General features: G+C 37.7%; 1 protein-coding gene across 2 annotated transcripts in view; it reads right to left on the bottom strand.

Annotated features, from left to right (window-relative positions):
• The window catches only part of LOC117605398 (netrin-1-like), a 63,042-nt gene that overhangs the window by 38,815 nt on the left and 2,304 nt on the right, over positions 1 to 21,923 (bottom strand). Inside the window, exon 2 of one of the 2 annotated variants that reach the window (XM_076693387.1) lies at positions 14,191 to 14,222. The exons of the other annotated variant lie outside the window; for it this stretch is intronic. The gene's annotated coding sequence lies outside the window, so the exon portion shown is untranslated. The remainder of the gene's footprint in view (positions 1 to 14,190; positions 14,223 to 21,923) is intronic. 2 annotated transcript variants of the gene reach the window in all.

Below are 21,923 nucleotides of genomic sequence, written 5' to 3'. Positions count from 1 at the left end.
AAATAAACAGCACTTATGGTGTATTAATTTAAAATTGAAAGTAAACAGATATTAAATGGCTAGCGGAAAAGTGCTTGGAACTTTTTAACAGCATTGTAGGTAAATTTGATGTTTCCAAGTCAACCCTTTAACATGCAATAACCTAATGATTTCCATGAAATTTCATTGTCATTTGAACCGCGTTCCAGCTTAATTTCCTGTAACATATTGGAATAATTAAAACGAACCGTTTAAACCCACCCGGAGAATATATGTACCATTTAAAATATGGAAACGAAACGTGTACAGGGAACTGTCAATTATTTCGAATGCCAGTGTTGTCCGTGGAAAAATATTCTGTCGATATATGTAGAGGATATATTGCACTCGATATTGATTGCCTGATGTTTGACGACAAATAAATCTACACGATATCCCTGTCAACGAAGCGTAATGTTAAACAAATGGAACACAATTGCGCCAGTGTACAGAGCAAAGCTGTCTTCATCTTTGAAATATGTGTGTATATTAAACATTCGGTAGAGTGGCAATATAGCGAGAGTTTACTGTATCCAGTTTTTTTATTGCTGCCTAAAAATTGAAGCAAACATTTGTCCTTTCTGTGACGTTAAAACGTTAATTATTATTTACTCTTGTAAATAAACTCTTGTATAAAACTCGTAACTATTGTAAAATTTTGTAAAAAATTGTAAATTTTAATTATCCAATTATTCAAGTTACTAATATACTAAATTTTGAAAAAAAAAAAAATTCTTTTGAAAATGTTGGATTTGAACTCGCGCTCGACTAATATGTAAGCGTGGGATCATTTGCCGTTATACCTTCGCCTCTTTCAACTTGAAAATTATTAATTTAGTTTCTTTTTAAATTAATATGGAATATTGATGATACTTATCGATTGCCTGACGGACCCTAAAGACGAAACGTAATTTTTCGCGGTCAAACGGTTATTCGAAAGGACGGTGGGTCGCGTTTGGTCGCTCGGCGTGCCGTGTCTCGTCGATTCGTATAGACTCGAGTTTCCACGTAGGCGTAGCAACGTGTGCCGTCGCAACTGCGCCTGTCTGCGATCCACTCGGATAAAGAGAGGTGTCCAACGATGCACTTCCCCTCTGTCGTGCACTTAGCGCCCCGGCGAAATGATTTATTCGACGTTTACTCAAGGTCTTTAACTCTCATTAAAATAACCGCCAGCCGGTTCGCTTCTCTTCTTCGTCTTCTTCTTCTTTCTTTTGATTTTTTTTTTTTTCCAGCCTCCCTTCTTCTTGCTCCTTCATTTTTCCCTTCGCCGTTACGAAGGACTCCCTCGGGGGATGAGAACTGCTACCTACTATCAGCAGCCGAGCGAGATTTTCGCTTTTTTTACCCTTCGCTCTCGAGCTGCTTAGCTGAAAGCGATCCTCTCGCTTCTTTGCTCCTTGATGCTGAGCCTCGATACGCGTCGCGTCGCGTCGCGTCGCGTCGCCTCGCTTTGCCGCGAGTGTCGGCCATGAAATCTTAACGAGGAATCAGTGTATATTAAATAATGAGTTCTGGGTAAACGTGTACCTTTAATGCTTATGTAAACTTCACCGTTTCATTTCGTTTCGACTCAATGGTAATTGGACGATTCTGGATTAAACTCGGTAATATTACGGGTGAAATAACAGATTTCCTGGCGGGGATTTAATTTAATTAGTTATTTGATGAAGAAAATGAAACCAGATGTAAATGAAAATAGCGTGCTGTTTTAGAATTCATTATAACGGAAAATGATGGAAATTTGTAATTTTTCATGGTTACACGAGTGTTTTAAAATACCATGGGAGGAGACACGTCGACCGCCTACTACACGCGTCCATCCTCGTAATAAAATGTCGAACAACAGGCTACGAATTTAAACGAAGCCGTGCCCACCCGCGATACGACCTACGAATATGCCGAAACGATCGTTTCACGCGCGTACACGCGACTATCACCTCGATTGGTCTTCCTAATTAATATGCAACCCTGGTCACGCCATTCATGATGTTACTGACGCGGTGAAAATAAAAAAAGGGCTCGTCCGCGACGAAACCTCTTCCTACGTTCTTACAAATTGTATTCGAAAACTTACAACGAAGAATACACGTTTAAATGTTTCACTGCAAATAAAATTTTATTTAAATTCGAACAGAGGAGAATGGGGTTATCGTGATCGCTTATGGAAAATTATTAATTATTAGTGTTACAAGTAAGATACTAAGAGAGAACATTCAATTTATCCACAAGCTCGATATTTTTTCTTTCTTCGGAAAAAAAAGAAGGTTTTTAATAATATGTACCGTTTATGGGACGCATATGTACACAAAAGGGGACCCTAGTTCTACGTGTCTAGGTACTCACACGATGGAGCATATATTCGGGGTAGTAAATATTCTTCGTTCGAGTCAGCATCGGCTCTCTTGATCTTTCATAGCCGCTCGTAAAAGCCCGTTTGGGGTGGCCCGTAAAATTTGTCGGCTATCTGAAATATCTTCCCGAAAACTCCATGCAAAAACATCACCTTATTTTCTACTCAAAACTGAAACTAGGAGTTTTATGAACTCCTTACTGGTATCAAAGAAAACAATGTTTCCATTGAAAAAGACGAACGACGTGAAATCAGAAACGTGAAAATTACCAAAGGGTACCCCTAAAATGTGGATTGGTCCTTCTACCATCCAAACATTTTAAGATTCTATAATTCAAAAATTTTCAAATTCCTAAGCAACCTGACTGAACCCAAAAAAAATCCTTAATAAAAGGAAGAAAGTAAAATACAAAGACGTAACCGAGCAAGTAAGTACCGAAGATCAACAGACACTGGCTGGTGGTGATTATAGAATTTCATGGGATTTACCCAACGTCAGTGTAGAAGGCGTGAAAAGATTTCTTCGAGGAGAACGGGACAAAGTTTTTTCTGGTAACGAGGGAAAACTTGGTATCACCTCGAGGATCAGACGGCTCTTTCTTCGAGTCCTTCTAACGAGATGTAGCCGCAGGGTTAAGTGGATGATACTGGCTGGCTAAGGTTCGGTTGCTCGGGAAATTAGCGAAAACGTGTTTCTGCCAGTTGCCAAGGAATGAGAATCTCCCATCGAGAGTGCGGATCCCCCCCAGGGTCTACTTATCGCGTCTACTTCTCCTGTCAGGAAGATTCGTGAAATTTTGACCCTGTCGTTCGAGCCAAATTATACGGAACGTTTCATAAAAATTGGACGAAAAATTCACCGGTACCTTCAGCGTACATTAAATTGTATATTAAATTACTTAATTGAAACGTTATCCATTTGATTTTCATTCTCCTTAGAATATTTCATATCTAATCGGACATTAAATGCACGGTGAACAGGAATGTCTGATTTTTCTTTCGTATCCCGTAGGTTTACCGGAAAACTAATCTCTCTAAGTGAATGCGAAACATAACGAAACACGGTCATTAACGATAAGTACCGTTCACACTGTTTAAACGGGATCACGTAGAAGCGAGTAATATCAAGTAGCTGGAAAATATTTTGTTCGATTACTTCAACATGCCGGGTATGATCGTTAAAACTAGTCGTACGCCTCGATTTCAATCTGCACGCCTTTAACGGAGAAAATAAAATAAAAGCAGCCCGGCTACGCGCATTAGCGATATTTTAATCACGGTGTTAATTTACTACGTTCCGCTGTGTTGGAATTGAAAGAAAAGAAAAAAAAAAAAACTGGTGCCTATTTAAATCTTGGTGAGCGTATCATAGCCAATTTTACGGTATCGCGATTAGAACTAGAACGTGGCAATCGTTTTTACAGTTTTCTATTTTCTTTTTTTTCTTTTTTTTTATAGATTTCTGCAACATAGTTTTAATTGCTATTCAGTGGCTCGTGAATTTATTTCAAGTCTTATCTTAGAAATTGAAATGTGATATAAATCAGTAGCACAAATAGAGGGTTCTAAGAAATTAATTAATAAATATTTTCGAAAATGTGTGGAAAATCGAAAAAATTAATAACGTATCTAATAATTACTCCGCGGATGAAAAGTTTGCATTTAATTGTTTGCGAAACACCGATATTCGAATGCGAATGGATTTCCTATGTTTTCCAACTTTTTTTTTTTTATTTTAATTAATATTTTCAACGTTGGAAATAGCTGAAGTTAATCCGCCGGAGGCTCGAGCTTCGCGAATCTCTCGCAACGCACAATTTCCACGAACAGCTGGAAACGAATTATTTTTGTGCTCAATCCGTCTTTCAGCCTTTCAATCTCGAAAACAACGAATTTCACGTTTGCCCGTGTTCGAGGAGCGGTTCAAAGTTTTTGATTAAAACGCATCGGTCGATGAAAAACACCGGCAAGAACATTCTTTTTCTCGTTCGTCAAGTATCGCTTGAAACCTTAAAAAACAAAATGAAATATCCACGGACCGTGTCTGAAATAGGCGACCAAACTTTAGGAACACGTTCTACCGATAGTAAGAATAAAAAAATAAAAAAAATCCTGTGAACCCGAGATTGAAAACCTACCTTTTCAAAATAAAATTCAAAAATTGTACGCAATCATCGAAAAGATATTCGGAAACAGTAGGTGGTAGTTAAAGATAAGACGCGTTTGCCGCGCAAAATCAGAAGGGTGTCGATGAATTTATGAGATTTTCCTACCGTTCTTCTTACCGCTGTTTACAAATAGACGATAGCACCCTATCGACCGATCAAATGTAGACCATCTGCGTCCATCGCAGGAATGCGTGTCATGTAGGTTCGGTAAAAAATATTTTTGGAGCTGCCAGGGTGGTGGTTGGTCGAAAATTTATAGTACATATACCGCGTGTAAGAATAGCGATACGCCAATTCGATTTATGTCGCTCGTTTATAACCATTTAACGCGTTCACTGTCACAGTTAACCCTTTCGTTACGCTCGTCTCTACCCGAAAACTAGTTTAAACGTATTTCAAATAATTCCGGTCCATGAAAGTTTATTCGCAATGAAAAATAATTATTTTGCTTTCTAATTATCGAAATTTCTATTCCATTTAACAGTTGATATTGAATAGAAGCGGGTAAACGAAAATTCGTCTAGGCTAGTCGTTTGAAAGGACGGATAAAGCTACGGTGTCCCATAAATCCGAGATCGGTAGTTTGTCTGCGAACGAAGAAAGTGTTCGTTTCTTTGGGATATTAGGGTTGAACGGAATCGAAGCCGGAATCTCTGGCGACTTGTGAAATTGGAAAAACCAGGTAAACCTTCGACGAGACCGAGGGAAAGCTACTCGAACGAGGGTTGCTGATTTATTTCCGACTATAACGAGCTACCAGAACTACTCGAAAGATGATAATCCATCTTTGGTTTAGGAAAAAACCTTAACAGATTTGTCGCAATTAGAACTACCAACCGCTGAAGCGATCGCCTTTCGAGATAACATCTGTTTCTTTTCTTTTCTTCGTTCAATTCATTAAGGACCAATGCTACCCTGCCAATGCAAATTACTTGAACAATAGCTTTCGGTGTATTTAATCTGATCTGAAAAACTATTGTCCGGGGGAAAGATAAATCGATTCCCGATTTTTCCATAGATTTTACGTGACGGATGAACTTCCGTATACGTGAAATTTTTATCCTGATCCATTCCAATCCATTTCGACCAAACAAAAATGGATCCATTTGTTTTAACGAATCATAAAGGAATCTACGGATATTGTACTAGAAAGTTGCTTAAAATCAATTTTTGGGTATAGCCTGTGACACCGGAACACGGTTGCAACATCGCTGGAAAAATTCAATTTTTCTGTACAAAAATTTCAATACAGGATTGCGATGCAACTTTTAATCAATCAACACTCGGGTAATTAGTTTCGTCACATTTCACAGCAATAAAGTAATAACATCGGGTGCCTTCGGAAATCTAATCATTTAAGTGTCTTAATGAATTAGAGAAAGAAATTTGAAAATTCTCATTCAACTATTGTCTCTTATCTATCGACGTTTTATCAGTGTTGTCTGAATCAGCCTTAAGACATCTTCCGTTGCGAACGGAACGAGTCTGTGTTGGTCGTGTTTACACAGTAAATATATCAATGAATTTATGATCCTGGCTGATCCCTAATGGCCTCACAAACAGATCTTCGTCGGGGAATGCGCGGACCGTGCTTTCGCTCCACTCGGAAGGTACATTAAAGCCGGAGTGCGTCGAGGAAATGGAGGGCCGCGAATAAACCTGCACAACGCGGAACACGTACGTTTTTTTATTTTTATTTTTTCACCGGGACCTGGTCGTTTTTACCAGCTAGAATCTTTTAAAACGTTTTTTACTGGTGCCACGGAACACCAGAAGCATCGCCGTTGCGTAAGCTGACGAGATGAAAGATGATGGCACCAACGCGTAATTGCTATTGCGTGAAAGATATTCGTTAAGGAAGAAAAACATTCCTGGTAATCTTGTGAGAACGTAACGAACACGTTAATTGCTTTTTAACACGTTCATTGCTATAATGGATATCGGTGATCAGCGCTATAAATTCACTTAAATTAAATGCCTAATGGAAAAGAATAAAAGAACGTCGAAACGAATGGCTTTGAATCAGGAAACGTGGAATATTTTCAATAATAATCGATAATTAATTTCGAATTAAATACTTAAGAAAAGGGAAAGAAAAGAGAATCTTAAAATCAATGTCTCTGAATAAAAAAAGGTGAAATACTTTGAATAATAATTAACTGATAATAAATTTGGAACCTTGAGAAATTTTAATAATTAAGGAAATAAGAATCTTGAACTAATGACTGACACAGAATTAAACCACTAAATTATAAATTATATTAAAAACTAAACGACTTGAAATAAAAAAAAATTTTAGGTACCATCAGGAAGAGTGAAAAATTTGATACAAGGAACAGGTAGAATGTCAATTTTTTTTTTCAAGTAGAATAAACACATTCTGGCTCTGGAGTTCAGATATATTTTACGATATATTTCAAAGAATTCAAAGTATTAAAAATCCTTTGACGAAACGATGTTTCCAGCGAAACGAATCCGCTCGACGGTGTACGCGATTATTCGAAATTATTTCCAACGAGGGGCCACGAAATGCTATTTTATTTCGCAAAGTTTGTTCAGATGAGAATTCTGTTTGCGAACGAGGAAGCGAAAACGGATGAAAAAGGGAAAAATAAGGGAACCGGGGCTGGATGGCGACCATTAGCTTTTAGCACGGTACCACGAGAGAACGAACAAAGAAGAGAAAGAAAGAGAAAAAAAAAAAGCGGCCAGAAAAGGCGAAAAATCATTTGAAAATTACCATCTTTGGCTCATTAAGCGAACCCGCGTTCTGAATTCTTTTTTACCGTGACACTCGTTCGACAGCTTGGCCGAGTCGTTAAATCTTTTGAAAGAAAGATAAAAACGTACCGGGAGATTCTCTCTTAATTTACTTCTTTACTTTCCTACCCTCGTCGCATTCGAATCGATAATCCACACTCTCGATTGTATTAAATGATCATTTCTGGAATTTTAAAACATCAGAAACTCGTCCCTTTACGAATAACATCCGAACGTTACCGATCCCTGTAATCGTCAACTGGATTTTTAACAGGAAATAAAAATATTCGCAATTGATTGAAACGTTTCAGGTACGATCAAAGTTCAGTGAAAATGTTTCCATCAATTTTTTATTCGCTCTGGTATAAATTTATGAAAAATTTCCAACTGTAACTGCTTCGTTTATTTATTTGATCGATAACGTTGGGATGAAATTTCTCAATCGCAGCGATAGAAAAATAAAAAATGAGCCACTTAAACGAGAAACATACATATTTACGATCGCGATTAGAGCGTTAAAATATGTACTTTCAAGTTTTCATTATTTCACAAGATTAACGTCATCTATATTAAAGGTCAAAAGTTTAGATTTCCCACTGGTAATATTTTCCACTAATTGTATCTATACGTTAACACTTTAATTTTCATTAAAACATTTATAATAAATTATAATCGCTTACTTTATCTAAGATGAGTGATTATTACTTCTGGGATTACCTAATACTTAAATGTATTAAATATAATAAATTTTTTTACCAATTTCTATTCCCCGTATCTTTGAAGTAGCGTATTATTTTCTTCCTATCTTCGCTCGATAGGAAATTACACCCGTTTCATTGTTTTTGTCAGCCTTTCTAATGGGATAATTTCTCATCTTTCGGCCGTTCGAATGGTAGGTTATCGCAATTCACACCTCCGTCGTGTGTTCGAGCGTCAAAAAATTTTGAGTGCTTTACAGACCCTTTCTTGTAACAGTTCTTATAAATCTTACTTTATCTGGAGATTTTAATTTTCTCCACAGCTTGAAAGATTATATACGGCGCAAGTTTAATCCTTATCTGAGAATTCATTTAACCGGAATAATGATGAATTTCATTGGAAACGAAGGGAACGTTTCAGTTTAAAATAAATGAATTTTTGAGATTTTCAATTACTCGCAACATATGTATATGAAAATTCTTACTCCTAAAAAAAAAAAAAATTCTTTTCCTAGGAAAGTCTGATTCGATTACGAGTGTACCAAAGCACTAAAAATTTCTTTAGACTTTATAAAATCCAACTATTGTAAGCGGGGATTAAAAATAATAAAAAACAGTATACAACGTTCAACGTTCTCCATCAAATTTCATATTTTACGGATATTCCATCCCGCTAAAAAATTGTCGAGTTCTCTGTTAAAACGAGCGTGGGATCGATAATCGTAGCCACATTGTACGTATTGCCAGATATGTCAGCATAAGTGAATCGGGGTTATGAAAAAAAAAAAGAAAAAAAAAAAATCAGTAACCATAGGGGTAGGTAAATAGTTTGTTACGAGCTGTTAGTGCGACTGCCTGGTGCGAACTGAAAGGGGACACGTGCTACCTTTGACCTGCCATAACTGTAATCGTGTTTAATAGCATTTCCGCAATTTTAAGTACATTATCACCCTTATTAACGGCGACACTAATTATTCTAACTATTTTTCTCTCTTGAACGTTTTAACGGCGCTTCGCGTAAAATTAACCCATTATGGACCGGTGTTACGTTAACGTAACACCTCATTTGCATTTTTTATAGTTAATTTACATAACTAAATCCTGCTTTTTAATAATAGACTGATATTTTTTGTTTCTCATTTGTATGTTAAAAACCCTCGAGCGGCGGACCATGGAGAGAGTCACAATTTTAATTTAATTTTGTATTTCATATTTTCTTTTGTTTAAAAATTATTTCCATTTACACGGTATTCAAGTAAACCTATCTTCCGTGTAAATCGGGAGATGGGTGTCACTCTGCTTGGACAAATAAATTATGTTAGAAGATAATTTCATGCATGGAAAGGATGATTGCGCGAGATTGGGCGAAAGCTATTTTACAATCCTTGTTATTGTAGCATATTAACCGAAAGTAATTTCGAAGCTCGTAGTTAGTCAAACTAATGTCCACCGTCAGAGTAATTATAGTGTATATGTCCCATGATACTTGCCGGTGTACAGAGATACAAGCTGTTTCTATTAAACTGCAATGTTCCACTCGATAAGCGTGAATTAAAATTAAAATACTAATAATTGATAATTTCTTTTTTTCTATATCTAATTTCGAGATTTCCAAACACTTACAAACGGTAGTGTACGACCGGTACACCTCATCATTATCGCATCCTCTCAGAATGAATTTGACGACAAACTTTCTCTCAAATTATTGCCTTTCTCGTTTCGTTCGTATCATTTGGCGGAACGAAATGCAAAAGAATCGATCAGTCGGAGAAAGTTGAAATAACGCAAAGGACAAACGTGTCCCATAGAGGCTCGACATTACCTGACATCCATCTGCAGCCTCTGTTTTGCCCTTCTTCGCTCCATTGTTGTCCACGAATAACAGGCTTAATCTCCCCGCACAATTTGTCGGATCGTCCCTTTGCCCTCTTCATCCCTCGTTCTCCCTTTTATTTTTCTCTTTCCTTCTTTCTTTCTAGGCCAGGAATTACGAGAGCAGACGCGGCGAGTGCACTCGTGTAGAAAATTGCAGCTTATTTTCGGCCGATCATCCTATCCCCGACGAATCTGTTGTTCCTTTTTCATTGATACCTTTCGATAGGACGTTGCAGTGATGTCTCTTGGGTATTTTCGGACCCCACTGAATTGCTAACCGGCAAATGATGGAACCGATTATTTATAGGTACGAGAAATCTAATGTGCTTTATCGTTGCACGATTTGATCCAAAAATCACTGAGGAATAATTAATTTTCAAATTTGAAATTCCAATCTCTTGAATCTGTACGAAATTAAATGAAAATTGTGGCTCTCTCCATGGTCCGCCAGCAGAGGGTTAAGAAACTTCTTACTTTTTTTTTAGGAAAAAGGTCAACAACTGTATACATTACCCGATTTCAACGTGAAATAAAAATGAAATACAAATGAAAAAGAAAAACTACATATTGTGTGGCGTTACAGCCCTGAAGAATCATTAAATTCTCTCGTAACAGAACGAATCCAGAAGAATACCTTTCTCCTTTCGTCCGCCTCGAACAGTGGTTCTTGAATCCACCGACACGTATGCTCGTTAACTTCAATTAATACGTCGAGATTTCTCTTCCTTTCCCTACACTGTGCTTACACAAGCCATAATTTTCTGCTTGTATCTAATCGTCGAGCCACGATTCGTGAATATAATAACAGAGAACAATCGTCCTTTCGAGTGAAATAATTTGAAAAGCTACAGGAAGAACCACTGATTGGCAAATAACATGTCCTCGTTACTTCTTCACCTTGTGGTTTCGTGGAACATTTCGTGCAACGCTTCGTTCTCCTTTTTTTTCCACTTCGAAATGAACAAGAGATTTTGAAGCTCTGCACGCGAACGTTTTTCAATTGATTTATGGAAAAATTTTTAACACGTTCTAATTATTCAAAATAGGAATAATTAATTTACAAATTTCCAATTTCAAGCTTTCTATTTGCCACCTCATATTACTAGTATATTAATAAAGCTGCTCGAAATATTTTCTTTTTAATTATTCGAAGTGACCATTTTTAATTTTTAATTCCTTTTATTAAAAAATTATTAAAAAGTTGGTCGCTATGAGAAGTGTTAACTGAATTAAACTAATAGTATCAATCAGCAATAATAGCGACAGGGAACGTGTTAAAAATATCAAATAGCTCGAAATTATTGCAAATATCGTTAACAATCGGCCATCGTAGTTAATGATTCGTATATTCCGGTATTTAGTTACGGCAGGACGATTGTCACAGAAGAGGTGTGGCACCCTCTAAGAAGATACTAATTTACCGTCTCTTTAGCCCTGTACTTCTTAACGTTTCCTTTTCACGCATGACGGATAGAAAAATCTGCGTTACTTCTGTTACATTTTCTTTTTTTCTCTCATATATCAAGTTAGCTTGTTCGAGATAATTGAAGCAAAACACAGTTTTATCCCTGAAATAGGGGACGTGGAATCCCAGGGATTCAACGGCTGTCCCCTTCTCTTAATGTTATGTTTCAATTTGTACCCGTTCGTTCAAACTTGTACCTTTATTTCATTCAGATCCTCGAATAATACTGTTCAATAAAATTTATTAATAATTTTTTTCATCTCATATAAAAGATAAGTGTAATATAAAAATCTATTCTAATATCCTGAAAATATTAAGGTATTCGCTTTTAATTTACATTCTAAATATCTAGTTATTGACACAACAAATACCCCGGAGGTCACCGATGACCCGCATCATAAATTAAATAAGATCTGACCATTTAATTTTATCTTTTGCCATTTTAGAGTTATCCACGTTTGGTCCAATTGCGTGGGACACTCTTTATAGCCCATCGCTAGCTGTACGTAAAACACCTGACTCGTAGAAACGACAATGCTATTTATCAGAAGATAAACTAACCAAAGAAGAGCATAGTAGGAAAGATTTTATTGGTCGCGGACCAATCTACCTCTGTATCTTACGAGTGAAATTTCAAACTATCCGTGTATTCGAGCCGAAAAATATAGCGACACGATAAACTCGCGAATACGTATCTTAAGAATTTTACGAGATACGATATAAATGAAATTCGCGAATCGCCCGACTGTATCTTTCTTTTCCCTCGGTTATTATTATCTACTACTACTGTTTTACGCGCGGAAAACGCGTACTTACGCAGCAGGATGCATGCGGAATACGAGAAGGTCTCTTAATTATTATTAATTATCATCATCTATAATTAAAAGGTTTCTTTAATTAAATCTTATCGAAATTTAGTTGAAAATTAATTGAAATCTAATTAAACGATCGTAATTATTAAACTCCTACCACCGAAACTGAATATGTATCTACTTGTGTATTTCTGTGGTATCGATTTATATCACTTTTGCTTAAAAATATGAAAAATTTATTTTATAAATTGCATAATTGACGGTGTCGAAACGTTTGTTGACCGCGAGTCGAAGTATTATCCTGTTGCATCGAGCTAACGGTTCAATGCTATATTCTTACTAGTATCGCACACGGAATTACTATTTTTCCCTATGCAAATGTGCATTATGTACAAATTCGAAAGTTCTATTCATGCAAATCAACGTTACTCGCCAAGAATTGCTGTCGAATCACGGACCAAGCGCTACAGTTGGATTTCTCGTTTAACGACCAGATCTATAAATGAAACGATCTAAGCAAAAGCGTGATATTTACCGGGAAACGCGAGAGTTTTCTTCAAGATCGTAAAAGCTTTTCATCGAGGTTCGAAAACGGTACTGTCGATCGTCTCACACTTTATGAAGGAACCTGTATAATCGGAGAATCGTACGAATGTGCATGCAAGATACCAAGTACCGCGTGGGCGGGTCAGAAAGGAACAGAGGCGTCGAATTGTCGTGGTAGGAATTACGATACCTCTTCCTCTGCCCTCTTTCATATGGACCACACGTATACTTCCTTTCAAAACTCGAAGAATAAATAAGAATGTTTCATAAAGGCTTGGAAATGATAATTGGAGAGAAGTCATAAAACAACACTTGTGTTTTATCAACTTGGTGCTTCAAGTTTGAGGAAAACTGGCATCTTTCCTGGGCTGGGTAGACCCTTTAGCTTTAATGTCAAAATATTTATTTCTATTATAATTAAATTTTTCGCCAGAATTTTAGGACTGCAAAAATGTAGAATTACAGAATTGGAAAATTGTAAAATTAATCAAAGGTGTAATATCGTTCAATTCAGCAGGATACTTGAAAGTGTCAATAGTGTATTAGCAGGGAAGGGAAACAAGGTTTAAGCGAAATATGTGTGTGGATAGAGAAAAAGAGGAGGCTGTTTCAGTATAAAGGGAGAGTAGAAAGCAGAGAGGTTGCACGTGTCGAATACAAAGAGCATTTGGAAGACGAGTAAGAATCGCCCCTGCTATGCCAGCAACGGTAATCTAGTTTTGGCCCCCGAGGGAAAAATGTGCTACTGACGTACACACTGGGTGAACCCTGCTACATACACGACAACTTATCCGTATGTATTCTCGTTTGTCGAGGGTGCTACTAGCGCACGATAATACTGCTCCGGCTTCGAGAAGCCAGAGCCCACCATCATAGATGAGGAACTAACGTCAATCCTAACTAATCTTTTTATTTCTTTCATTCTGTCTGTTTTATATCTTCACCTCTCTATGATTCCCTATGTCCTGAACACAATTTCTCTGTACTTCATCTACTAAAGTGAATTTTCTCTATCAACTTTGATGGGGTAATTGTAAAGCAGAAACTTGAACCTTCAAATTTATAATGATTTGGATCACGAATTATCTATATCTGTACCTCAGAACCAGAATTGGACTTAATATTATTTTTACAAGAAACACGTAAATGCCATTTTTTCAAAAAAGTGAACTTGATACACTGGGGTCCAGATATGTAATCTTTCAGAGAAAAGCTATCGTCGGTGTAGCAAAAACAAAAAAATGTAATACCGCGAAGTTTTACATCTCTTTAAAGTGGTGATGGCTTCTGGAGTTCGTAAGGTAAACGAAATTTGTCATTTCGAAGAAATCTTACTGTGAGAAAGCAAATAGGATAAATTTAACAGATTGGATCTGCTAAGTTTCCAGAGATTTTCGCGAACAGCCGTAGCATCGAGTTCGTGGATCTTCCTAACTTCGATCCAGAAATAAATTTGATTAAGACGAATTATAATATTGTCTATGTAGGTACTTACGATGAAGACTTCAGAAGTTGAACTCAGCTTACCTGTAACAGACAAACACACTTGTTAGTCTAAATATGGATAAATTATAAAAAATAATGCGATAGGGCGAGATCGGGGAAGCATCTTTTGATCACGAGTGTACACGCATTCGCAAACATTACCACCTGACATTTTGATCAATCAACTTCGTTAAAACATCACATTTATCCAGGCCACCATTCAATACCCATCCAGGAGAAAATATTGTTGCAGCGACGTTCACCGGATTAAAGTTCATTTGTCAGAATTGCCAACAGATGTTGCTCGGAATCCAATCACGCCGGATACTATATTTTTTTTTCACGCTTCTCTCACCTTCACAATTTCACGCCCGACTATATACAACTGTACCTAATATCCAGGACAGAGTAACACGAGCGTACCTTTAATTACAGGTAGCCTGCCGTATCGCGTAATAAATTTTTAACCGTGAACAAAAGCTACGAACAGAATATTCCTCGATATCCATAAATTTCGTTTCTACTTCCTCTGCCAAACATTAATTTTCTACACCGGAATGAAGAGAAGCGAAAAAATCAAACAAAGAACGAAAGAAGAGAGGCACGAGAGGAAAGAGGGAACGGTGAACGTGAACAGGTGGATGAAATCGGTCGCGAATAAACATTGACAGCAGGTAGCTTCGTTATATGTATCAAAAATCTCAGCTGTATCATTATATCTATTAACTTTGTCACCGCTGAACGAGGTAATTTTTATCCTTTCACGTAGATTCTATACCATCTTTAAATTTGCATGCTTCCATGCGTTCACCCCTTTCCGCACGCCACACCGATAATTTCATGTTTTTATTCAAAACATCCGGTAAGTATTGTTGGGATCTTGAGGGGATACGATTCTAAAGAATGTACGAGGTAATTTATGTAAAGAGACAGTATAATATTTAGAAAATGAAAATAATATGAAATAGAAAATTAAATTAAAACTGGTCTGAGGGTTAAAACTTAAAATTCTTCTATTTTCTTGAAAATAAAAATTTCAATAAATACACTTCATCTCGTAACTGTTTTCTTGGAACAGACAAATTACTGTTATTTCCTAATTAATGAAAAGTACAGTTTCATCCGATTCATGAATATGAACGGACCTTTAAACTGGGTTATCGTTGATCCGGAAGTTGGCTTGTCAGATTCACGATGACTTGAATATTTTCTCGTTCGTCCCCGTCTACCTGGGTCTTTTCTCGGTTCTCTTTTTGTTCGACGGATGTTAAGGGCTCGATACGAGCCAGGGTTTGTTGGCTTTCATCTTCCCCGATTCTTGTCCGACATTTTTACGCCCGTGGCGTTTTGAGTTACACAGAGGAACCGGATAATAATTTCAGGTTCAATTACCTCCGGTGCATCGATACGCGTTATTTAAAATCCTGCACGCCTTCGTCGTTTCCCCCGTCGCGAAACCTGCCCTTTGTAAATTCAATGCTGTTTGCACGTGTCGAATTAAAAACTACTACCGGCCCTCTCGATATTTGCATTTCGCCAATTTTCCTTCCTTCGATTTTCAACGATACACAGCGTAGGGGGGGGGGGGGGGGGGGGGGGGGGGGGAAGAAAAAAATACAAAGTGAAGAGGAGGAAAAAAAATGAAATGAAAGTTGCTTTCGACTCAGACGAGCGCGCCGTGCTATTTAAACAAACGTTGACAGAGTGCTGCGTAAACACCGATCAAATATTGACGTTTGGTATTCGAACAATAGCAAAGCGAAATGTCGATTCTTCCCTCGGATGTACTTGACACTGTACCCAGAAATATACTGTACGATCAAACATTCGCGTACAGCAATGGTGGAGAATAACGTTGCTTCGAAAAAATTACACTCTGCCTTCTGTGGTGGCAACAATTTTATTTTTCTTTTTGGCAAATTATCAGAACCCTCGAAAATATTGTGGAGACTAATTTAAAATAGAGGAATCCCTATACAATTATTGGCCCTTTTCTTGAAAATATAAGAAATATAATAAAGTACGTTTCTTAACTCTCGAACGGCGAACCATGGAGATACTTCACGTTATATTCATTTACACCCTGGTAATCTACAAATAAATAAATAATTCCACGCCTACTACAACAACGATAATACCGAGTGCATTTTCTAAATGAAGTTACCAGTTGATGCTAATTTTCTGGAATCCGGGATAATTAATCGTCGCGTCGTTACGTTTAAATTAAGCCCGAAAAGTTGTGCAAGTCGTAAACGAGGGAAACGAACGTTTAATCCCGGTGCCTTCTTACACACTATCGTTTCATTAGTATTCACGATCGCATTTATTTCACGCGGATGAGAAATCGAGTCGGCTCGTTTATTTTCACTAATTAATTCCAATTTATCGAGGCTGATACAGCAGCCAGCCAGCCGGCAACGTCCCGCGTCTGTATTCCAGAATCCCCGGGGATTTTCAACCGATTACCACCTCGATCGTCCTAGATTTCTTTCCCACGATATACCGACAGCTTTTACCCTCTATTTATTCCACCCTCCTTACCCCCGACTCCTGCTACGTTTTCCTCGACCCATCGAAATCTCTCACTCTATTTATCCGTCTCGTTTCTATTCGTAAACACCACCACGTCGATTCGAGTGTGTCAATTAAAAAAAAAAAAAAAATACTCGGTTTTTACGGAGACACCAGACAAACGAAGAAACGTTAAAATATCACCGATGGAACATGGTTGATTGAAGGGAGGGGTGCTTCTATAAACACCCTTTGGATACGTTCCTGCTGCTAAGAAGGATCTCGTAAGTGTTACACACGTCGATGGACAATGAATTGAAAAATATTATCGTACATAGTTACACTGTAAGCTGAAGCGATGAAATCGAGTTCAATATAAGTACTTTACAGAAGAATTCCTATCGAGTCAAAAAATTGAATTTTTTTTTTTATAATAAATAACACTTGGAATGAGAAGCTATAATGAAAACAATTTTTCGTAGGAACCCCTTAATTCCCTGAAATATTCCCTTAGGTTAAGAAATTTTACTGGAAGGATCGTTGTAACAATAAATATCAAAGAGCAATCCATAACAACTATAAATCATTTCGATTTGAAAGATCTATAGCAGCGTTCCCGACGACGAGGATCCTCGTCTGCACCTGTTTATCTCGAGAAACCGTTCGGTTTGTTTAAACAAGTCAAAGATTCTTTTTTTCTCTCTCTCTGTCGGAAGAAAAAGAAACACAGTGGATGCACGATCGTGTCTCTCCCACGCATGCACGTGTGTGCACCAGCGCATGGGTGGCTCGCAACGTATTTTCCAAGGGTGGACAAGAGGACAATGGATTGGTAGGGTGCCTTCGCACCTCGGTGCCGGCTTTCTCGGCTCCTCTTTTACTCGATTCCACGGTTCGTCCTATTGCTGGAATTCCCTTAACGTTCCTATACAATCGCCGACACCACCGTACCATTTTAAACCCGGCAATCCCTATGAATCTGAAAAATACAACCACGACCAACCCTCTGACACCGAGCGATTTTCCGCTTTGGATTTTCGACGCGTGCAGATGCAACAATATTCCCGGATCCTGTGAACGCTAAACGGAAACACACCTGCGGCTCGAACCTGAATTTTCATTCTTCGAACGATTTTTCTTTCGCTCGTATTAACACGTTTAATACCAAAATAACTAATATTATTATTTCAACTTTATACCAATGTAATTGATTAAACGAGGCAGAGAAGAGCAATGGTTGTCGAAAATCCGATCGCCAAGACCACCGTGCTCGTCCAACGACGGACAAGCATTTGTCATGGAGATCTTACTTTCCAGCATCGAACTGGCGAATAAAAGAGAGGAAAAAAAGAGAAAGAGAGCCGGAAAGAAGCTGTCTCTGCATCGATAGGAAACGTTAAGCCAGTTACTCGAGACTGTCACTCTTCGATGGAGATTGCTAGATTATTCTTAACACTCGCACTCGTACCTCTTAGTCGATAAATCATGTTCGAAAGCCGGAACAGGATATGATATAGCAATGGTGTTCTCAGATCGATGGATTTTTATTCAACGTCGCTTTGTTCACGCGTGCTGATTGATTAAATTTTTCGCGATACGAAACAAAAGATGTCTGATCGAGATTAATGATCCAGTGGTAAAGTTTAACGCGTCGACTGCCGTTGCGAAATAAGTAGCTCTGATTATTAACCCCTTCGTTACTAACCCTTTAACGGGTTACATACCTTTAATGGTATACCTGCTTCTTATTTAGCCGCTTAAAAGTATATAACTCTTTAAATTCTATTCTAATATCGAGTAAATCCTTTTTTTTTAAATATATTCAAACTGATTTCGTAAAATGAATGCACAGAAATACGTTCAACAACCACGAATCTTGTCTATAAAGCCCTCTACATATGCAACGACATAAAAACATCAATTGTCAGGGAGGAGTGTGAAAACTGATTAGATGAAGATTACAAGAGGTAGTTTGAAACCGTATTATCGTGGTACTGGAGAAGCAAATAGGATGATCCTCTGTTCAATTCTTCGATGCAGACGCGGGTGGTCCGTGGAGCACAGAAATCGCGAACACGCCTACGCGAGCCTTAATGGTCGTGCACCTTTGCACACGCCTTTACGCGCTGCATCTGAATCCTTCCTAATTTTCTCCTGTTTATTTACCATCCTCTTGATTTTATATAAACATGCCAAACAATGCAGATCGTAATACGAGGAACATTGAAAACACTTAACACACCGAATGCCACTTCATTCTGTTCAACATCCACTGTTAAAATGATTTGCTGTTTTATTTATATTTGTAAATATTCTAGATGCCAGTTATTCAAGCGGAGTAAATCTGCTAGTGTCTTGTAAGAATGATAGGGGATTTAAATTGGCGGGATAGGACGTCGGGGAAAGTTGATAGATGAAGAGAAACGTCTGATACAAGTCGCATTCGCTTCCACAAGGGTGGTCTGTCTTTATCGTTATTATCCTTTTTCTTCCAGACTTCAGTCACCAGCTTGTTTAAGAATCTCAAATATACAGAATACTTAAATCAACAATGCCTAATATTTCAGATTTTCGAGAATATTTACTTTGGGACTTCTGTGATTCTTTGACAAAAGAAGAAAGGGTCTAAGCTCTGGGTACTTCAAAAATTTGTACTTTCCATTTTAAGAATCAATTAATTAATACCCATCTACTGCTGTCGAAACATGAGCTCTAAATAACAAAATCAATCTCAGCAAGTTCAGCCCTGTTTTACATAAAGTCAATAAAAGCATCTGAATAAAAAAAAAAATATTAAAAATCGAATATATTTGATATATTTATCAGATCGAAGGTGGGAATGTTGAATTCGCAATTCGCAATATTTATCGAACGGATTGCTCAATAAATTAAATATAATTGCGAAGTTGGACGTTCGTTAAAGGGAAAAAAGTGACAACAAGCCTGGCTGTCCGATCGAGATACAAAGGGGGGGGGGGGGGGGGCACTTAAAATTTCAGCTCACGGATTAACGCGTTAACCGATCAGAAGGTTATTCGATTATTAATGATCGATAGCCGGTGGAATGCTGGAGTGCGATGATATCGTCGCCCGTAACCTGCCACCTACGCCGCGCCAGTTTCTCTTATCGTGCTGTGTCACTCTTTTCCCGCCAGCTACGAACGAGATACTTTTGTACCTGCTCGCTGGCAATCAGATATCGACGATCGGCACACAGAATCGCTCGTACCAACTGAATATGCATACGGTGAGCATTTATAAAAGGGTGCTGAGCTTTCACGACCGTGTCGGTTCAATTAAATATACAGACACACGGAAGCTTAGAAAGTCTTTCGCGATTCGATGACATAAAAGTATCGCAAAATGGCACTTAACATATACGCATCGGGCTATTTTTCACAAACTTTTCATATAAATCGGGACAGAAACGAGAAAACGTTGAGAAACGACTATTACCCTATAAAGGATTAAGCTTCTAAGTGCTTCTAACACTTTTATATCATAAAACGATAATACTTAGAAATTGCTAATGATAAGAGGTGTTGAAAAATCGGATTCGCGAATAAACCGATACTACATGTGCTTCGGCCACTGAACGAGCAAACAATTCTATCTCTCCTTTCGTTACATACTTCCCGTAAGACATCGAGAGCTCCCACGAGGGTATACAGAAGAGGAAAAAAAATAAACAGTTTTTCGGGAGCCCTCGAAACAGCTTCCCTCACTGTTTATTTTCTCACCTCGAAGCGTTGAGTGGGCTTCGACCTTACGTTACGAAGAATATCTCTACGTCGGCATGGAAAATATTTCGAATAAGATTCATATTATTTTATGTATATGTATACGAAGGAACCCTTCAATTTCATTCAGTTACCATTTCTTTCCAGAGCCAGAGATTAAGACACACTTTTCAAATTTTGGAGAAGAGCAAATCAAAAATAAAATTCCATTTTTCTTTCTTTTTTTAAATAAGTGGACTTAATAACTCCAAATATAGAATTACCACTTTCTCATTAATTATAAAACCTCCATTATATTTCCTACTTTGTCATTGAAAAATAAACGAAGTAGCCATAAAATAAGGAATAATTTATGTCAACACGATTCTCAGGGCATAAATAAAGCAATCGCGAGAAAGCAATAATTCAATAAAAGTGCAAGTATCTCGAAGCGAGGACTCTTATCAGAAAGGACGATTTAACTTGTTCTGTCCGTTTAAAAGGTTAAAATGTTGCTTTTATACACGAGTCAGTTAAGTGACCGCAAGGGAATTATATTTCACTGATCATTTGTACACGTGGGAGATCAACGATCAACAAGAATATACATGATGGAACATTGGTTATCCGAACGACCATTATTTCTCTCGAGTCCATCTCAATGGGTCGATTTAAGAGAATAAATCCCTCTTCAAGAATGGATCCTCTTTTCACTCTGAAAGAGGCATCATCGTCTTTGATCCCGAAGTAAGTTCAGACTGTTCAACAACGTCGAACAATTAATTCTTGATTTAAACATTGAAACCTTTCATCGTCTTCTTTATCTATTTTATACAATTATTAATATCGCGAAGGACGGTGGAAAAATATTCCTGCGATTTATCAACAGAGTTGAATATAACACAGGAACACTTTTATTTTCGAATTTCTAAGCGTTGAAAAGTTAAATTTGTTAGAAAAATAACAAGCAAGGAAACTTCTCCGGACGGCAAGACCTGAACTCTCCGCGTTGAAGAAAAGAAATAATAAATCTGGCGAAAATATGGCTGAAGCACCCCCGAAGAGCTGTTTCATTGCATCAAGGAGAAGGTGGCGAGAAACTACACGTAAAATAAAATGCGAAACAGAGAGAGAGAGAGAGAGAGAGAGAGAGGGTGGTAACTAGAAAACTTTTGAAATCGCACGGTTCGAGGAATTTTTACCTAAGGGTCGGAGGAGATTTTATACGTTTTCTGACCGTCGAAAGATAACTCTTAACGCGTAATAGTCGTTCCGAGGGGAAAAATGTCTAACCAGAGAGGAAATAAAACTGTGCCAAGTGGATTCTTCGTGGTGTATCCTTTCTTTTTTAAATCCGACTCCTGACCACAGTAGTTTTCTGTTTCGAAACTCTCCTGGCTAGTTGGGAAAGAGCGAGAAAATTTGTCGACTTCCAACCGTCCAGTTTGGTTACTTGTTCGAATTGCAACTCCAACTGTGCAACAACTTCCCTGAATACGAAATTTCAAATAAA

This window comes from Osmia lignaria, chromosome 3 (genome assembly GCF_051020975.1).
Source record: "Osmia lignaria lignaria isolate PbOS001 chromosome 3, iyOsmLign1, whole genome shotgun sequence".
In the NCBI taxonomy this organism is placed as follows: domain Eukaryota; kingdom Metazoa; phylum Arthropoda; class Insecta; order Hymenoptera; family Megachilidae; genus Osmia; species Osmia lignaria.
This window is presented reverse-complemented; position numbering and strand designations above follow the sequence as displayed.